Source organism: Lampetra fluviatilis, unplaced genomic scaffold (assembly GCF_964198595.1).
Source record: "Lampetra fluviatilis unplaced genomic scaffold, kcLamFluv1.1 SCAFFOLD_1190, whole genome shotgun sequence".
NCBI classification, from domain to species: Eukaryota; Metazoa; Chordata; class Hyperoartia; order Petromyzontiformes; family Petromyzontidae; genus Lampetra; species Lampetra fluviatilis.
In genome coordinates, this window is record NW_027620667.1 from 3959 (window position 1) to 10000 (window position 6042).

Below are 6042 nucleotides of genomic sequence, written 5' to 3' on the forward strand. Positions count from 1 at the left end.
GGGTGGATGGGTGAGTGGGTGGGTGGGTGAGTGGGTGAGTGGGTGGGTGGGTGGGTGGGTGAGTGGGTGGGTGGGTGGGTGGGTGGTGGGTGGGTGGGTGTGGTGGGTGAGTGGGTGGGTGGGTGGGGGTGGGTGGGTGGGTGGGTGAGTGGGTGGGTGGGTGAGTGGGTGGGTGGGTGGTGGGTGGGTGGTGGTGGTGGTGGGTGGTGAGTGGGTGGGTGGTGGGTGGGTGGGTGGGTGGGTGAGTGGGTGGGTGGGGTGAGTGGGTGAGTGGGTGGGTGAGTGGGTGAGTGGGTGGGTGAGTGTGTGGGGTGGGTGGGTGAGTGTGTGGGTGGGTGGGTGAGTGTGTGGGTGGGTGAGTGGGGTGAGTGGGTGGGTGAGTGGGTGAGTGGGTGGGTGAGTGTGTGGGTGGGTGAGTGGGTGAGTGGGTGAGTGGGTGGGTAGGTGAGTGAGTGGGTGGGTGGGGTGAGTGTGTGGGTGGGTGAGTGGGTGAGTAGGTGAGTGGGTGGGTGGGTGGGTGAGTGAGTGGGTGGGTGAGTGGGTGGGTGGGTGAGTGGGTGGATGGCTGTGTGTCTACCAACAGCACTTGCCCCTACAGCCCCGCTAGAGGCTACCTGGGGGAGCTTTGCCTCTGTCTGTGTGTGTCCGTGTCCAGACACGGACTCAGACTTGTACCAGTCTGCGGAGGAGGACCTCACAGACAGCGGGGAGCTGACGGACACAACCACCACCACCACCACCACCACCGCCACCACCACCACTACCGCCACCACCGGCACAACCGCCACCACCGCCGGCACAACCGCCGGTGACGAAGCAACAGCGGAAGAAGTCGAATCCACGGACCTTGAAATGAAGTTTGAGATTGAAAAGGTGATGGTGGTGGTGGTGGTGGTGATGGTGGTGATGGTGGTGGTGATGGGGGGGGTGGTGGTGATGGTGGTGGTGGTGGTGGTGGTGATGGTGGTGATGGTGGTGATGGTGGTGGTGGTGGTGATGGTGGTGATGGTGGTGGTGATGGTGGTGGTGGTGATGGTGGTGATGGTGGTGATGGTGGTGGTGGTGGTGGTGGTGATGGTGGTGGTGGTGGTGATGATGGTGGTGGTGGTGATGGTGATGATGGTGGTGGTGGTGGTGGTGATGGTGGTGGTGGTGGTGGTGGTGATGGTGGTGGTGGTGGTGATGGTGGTGGTGGTGGTGATGGTGGTGGTGGTGGTGGTGATGGTGGTGGTGAATGTGGTGGTGGTGGTGGTGGTGATGGTGGTGGTGGTGGTGATGGTGGTGGTGGTGATGGTGGTGATGGTGATGGTGGTGATGGTGTTGGTGGTGGTGGTGGTGATGGTGGTGGTGATGGTGGTGGTGATGGTGGTGGTGGTGGTGATGATGGTGATGATGGGGGGGGGGGGTGGTGGTGATGATGGTGGTGGTGATGGTGGTGGTGGTGTTGGTGGTGGTGGTGGTGGTGATGGTGGTGGTGGTGGTGATGGTGGTGGTGATGATGGTGGTAGTGATGGTGGTGATGGTGGTGATGGTGGTAGTGATGGTGGTGATGGTGGTGATGGTGGTGATGGTGGTGGTGGTGGTGGTGATGGTGGTGATGGTGGTGGTGGTGGTGATGGTGGTGGTGATGGTGGTGGTGATGGTGGTGGTAGTGATGGTGGTGATGGTGATGATGGTGATGATGGTGGTGATGATGGTGATGATGAGTATGATGGTGATGATGATGGTGATGATGATGATGGTGGTGGTGATGGTAGTGATGATGATGATGGTGATGATGACGGTGATGATGGTGATGGTGATGATGATGATGGTGATGATGATGATGATGGTGATGATGACGGTGATGATGGTGATGATGATGGTGATGATGATGGTGATGATGATGATGGTGGTGGTGATGGTAGTGATGATGATGATGGTGATGATGACGGTGATGATGGTGATGGTGATGATGATGATGGTGATGATGATGATGGTGGTGATGATGATGGTGGTGATGATGATGGTGATGATGATGATGATGGTGGTGATGATGATGGTGATGATGATGATGGTAGTGATGATGATGATGGTGGTGATGATGATGGTGATGGTGGTGGTGATGGTGGTGGTGGTGGTGATGGTGATGGTGGTGATGATGATGATGATGGTGGTGATGATGATGGTGATGATGATGATGGTGGTGATGGTGATGTCTGTTCCAGGTGATGGTGCAACTTTCGAAGTCTCTGAAGGCCGCTGATGGTGGTGATGGTGGTGATGGTGGTGATGGCGGTGATGGCGGTGATGGTTCTGTGGTGATGGTGCTGATGGAGGTCACAGGGCTTGGCACTGCCATCACCGTGTGCCCATCGCACATCAGCAGCGCTGCCTACCTGCACTCTCTGAACATCATCGCCCCATCGCACAGAGGTACATCACCATCACCAACATCACCTACATCACCATCACCACCATCATCACCATCATCATCACCATCAACATCATCATCATCAACATCATCATCACCATCATCATCATCACCATCACCATCAACATCACCATCATCATCACCATCATCATCACCATCATCATCAACATCATCATCACCATCAACATCATCATCATCACCACCATCACCACCACTACACATCACCACCATCATCATCATGATGATGTTGGTGATGATGTTGGTGATGGTGGTGATGATGATGTTGGTGATGTTGATGATGATGTTGATGATGATGTTGATGATGATGATGTTGATGTGATATTGTTGATGATGATGTTGTTGATGGTGTTGATGTTGATGATGATGTTGATGATGTTGATGATGTTGTTGATGTTGATGTTGTTGATGATGATGTTGTTGATGTTGTTGATGATGATGATGTTGTTGATGTTGTTGATGTTGTTGTTGATGTTGATGTTGATGTGATGTTGTTGATGATGTTGTTGATGATGATGTTGTTGATGATGTTGTTGATGATGTTGATGATGATGTTGTTGATGATGTTGTTGACGTTGTTGATGTTGTTGATGATGTTGATGTTGTTGTTGATGTTGTTGATGTTGTTGATGTCCCAGACGTTGACGGCTCTCGTCTCAGTGTGCTGTCGTCGAAGCGTTCTGCCGAGTCTGGGCTCCTCACAGTGACACACGTCAAGGTGACACACACAGTGACACACACAGTGACACACACACACACACACACAGTGACACACACACACAGTGACACACACACACACAGTGACACACACACACAGTGACACACACACACACAGTGACACACACACACAGTGACACACACACACACAGTGACACACACACACAGTGACACACACAGTGACACACACACACACACACAGTGACACACACACACACACACACAGTGACACACACACACACAGTGACACACACAGTGACACACACACACACAGTGACACACACAGTGACACACACACAGTGACACACACACAGACACACACACACAGTGACACACACAGTGACACACACACACACACACAGTGACACACACACACAGTGACACACACAGTGACACACACACACACACACAGTGACACACACACACACAGTGACACACACAGTGACACACACAGTGACACACACACACAGTGACACACACAGTGACACACACACACAGTGACACACACACACAGTGACACACACACAGTGACACACACACACACAGTGACACACACAGTGACACACACAGTGACACACACACACACAGTGACACACACACACACAGTGACACACACAGTGACACACACAGTGACACACACAGTGACACACACAGTGACACACGTCAAGGTGACACACACAGTGACACACACACACAGTGACACACACAGTGACACACACACACACAGTGACACACACAGTGACACACACAGTGACACACACACACACACAGTGACACACACACAGTGACACACACAGTGACACACACACACAGTGACACACACACACACAGTGACACACACACACAGTGACACACACACACAGTGACACACACAGTGACACACACAGTGACACACACAGTGACACACACAGTGACACACACAGTGACACACACACACAGTGACACACACAGTGACACACACAGTGACACACACACAGTGACACACACACACACACAGTGACACACACAGTGACACACACACACACACAGTCACACACACACAGACACACACACACACACACAGTGACACACACAGTGACACACACACACACACAGTCACACACACACAGTGACACACACACACACACAGTGACACACACAGTGACACACACACACAGTGACACACACACACAGTGACACACACAGTGACACACACACACAGTGACACACACACACAGTGACACACACACACACAGTGACACACACACACAGTGACACACACAGTGACACACACACACAGTGACACACACACACAGACACACACACACACAGTGACACACACAGTGACACATACACAGTGACACACACACAGTGACACACACACACACACAGTGACACACACACAGTGACACACACACACAGTGACACACACACACAGTTACACACACAGTGACACACACACAGTGACACACACACACAGACACACACACAGTGACACACACACACAGTGACACACACAGTGACACACACACACAGTGACACACACACAGACACACACACACACACAGTGACACACACACAGTGACACACACAGTGACACACACAGTGACACACACACAGTGACACACACACACACAGTGACACACACACAGTGACACACACACAGTGACACACACACACACAGTGACACACACACACACACAGTCACACACACACAGTGACACACACACACACACACAGTGACACACACACACACAGTGACACACACAGTGACACACACACACAGTGACACACACACACAGTGACACACACAGTGACACACACACACAGTGACACACACACACAGTGACACACACACACACAGTGACACACACACACAGTGACACACACACACAGTGACACACACACAGTGACACACACACAGTGACACACACACACAGTGACACACACAGTGACACACACACACAGTGACACACACACACACACACACAGTGACACACACACAGTGACACACACACAGTGACACACACAGTGACACACACACAGTGACACACACACACACACAGTGACACACACACAGTGACACACACACACACAGTGACACACACACACACAGTGACACACACAGTGACACACACACAGTGACACACACAGTGACACACACAGTGACACACACACACAGTGACACACACAGTGACACACACACAGTGACACACACAGTGACACACACACAGTGACACACACACAGTGACACACACACAGTGACACACACACAGTGACACACACAGTGACACACACACAGAGACACACACAGAGTTACACTCACACAGAGAGAGACTCACTCACACAGTGACACACACAGAGTGACACTCACACACAGTGACACAGTGACGCACAGAGACACTCACAGAGACACACAGAGACTCACAAAGACACATAGAGACACACAGAGACTCACACAGAGACACGCAGAGACTCACACAGAGACACGCAGAGACTCACAAAGACACACAGAGACACACAGAGACTCACAAAGACACATAGAGACACACAGAGACTCACACAGAGACACGCAGAGACTCACACAGAGACACGCAGAGACTCACAAAGACACACAGAGACACACAGAGACACACAGAGACTCACAAAGACACATAGAGACACACAGAGACTCACACAGAGACACGCAGAGACTCACACAGAGACACGCAGAGACTCACAGAGACTCACAGAGACACCCACAGACTCAACACACATTGTAATGCATTGTGGGAGAAAGTGGAGCGATGCATTGTGGGAGAAAGTGGAGCGGTGCATTGTGGGAGAAAGCGGAGCGGTGCATTGTGGGGGAAAGCGGAGCGGTGCATTGTGGGGGAAAGCGGAGCAGTGCATTGTGGGAGAAAGCGGAGCGGTGC

The 6042-nt window shown here is 52.1% G+C and overlaps 1 protein-coding gene across 1 annotated transcript in view; it reads left to right on the plus strand.

Annotated features, from left to right (window-relative positions):
- Window positions 1-658: 658 nt before the first annotated feature.
- Window positions 659-6042, plus strand: part of LOC144954220 (uncharacterized) — a gene marked incomplete at its 3' end in the record, with an annotated part of 21929 nt that continues 16545 nt past the window's right edge. The window contains exons 1-3 of the mRNA XM_078884771.1: window positions 659-873; window positions 2208-2415; window positions 3070-3149. The remainder of the gene's footprint in view (window positions 874-2207; window positions 2416-3069; window positions 3150-6042) is intronic.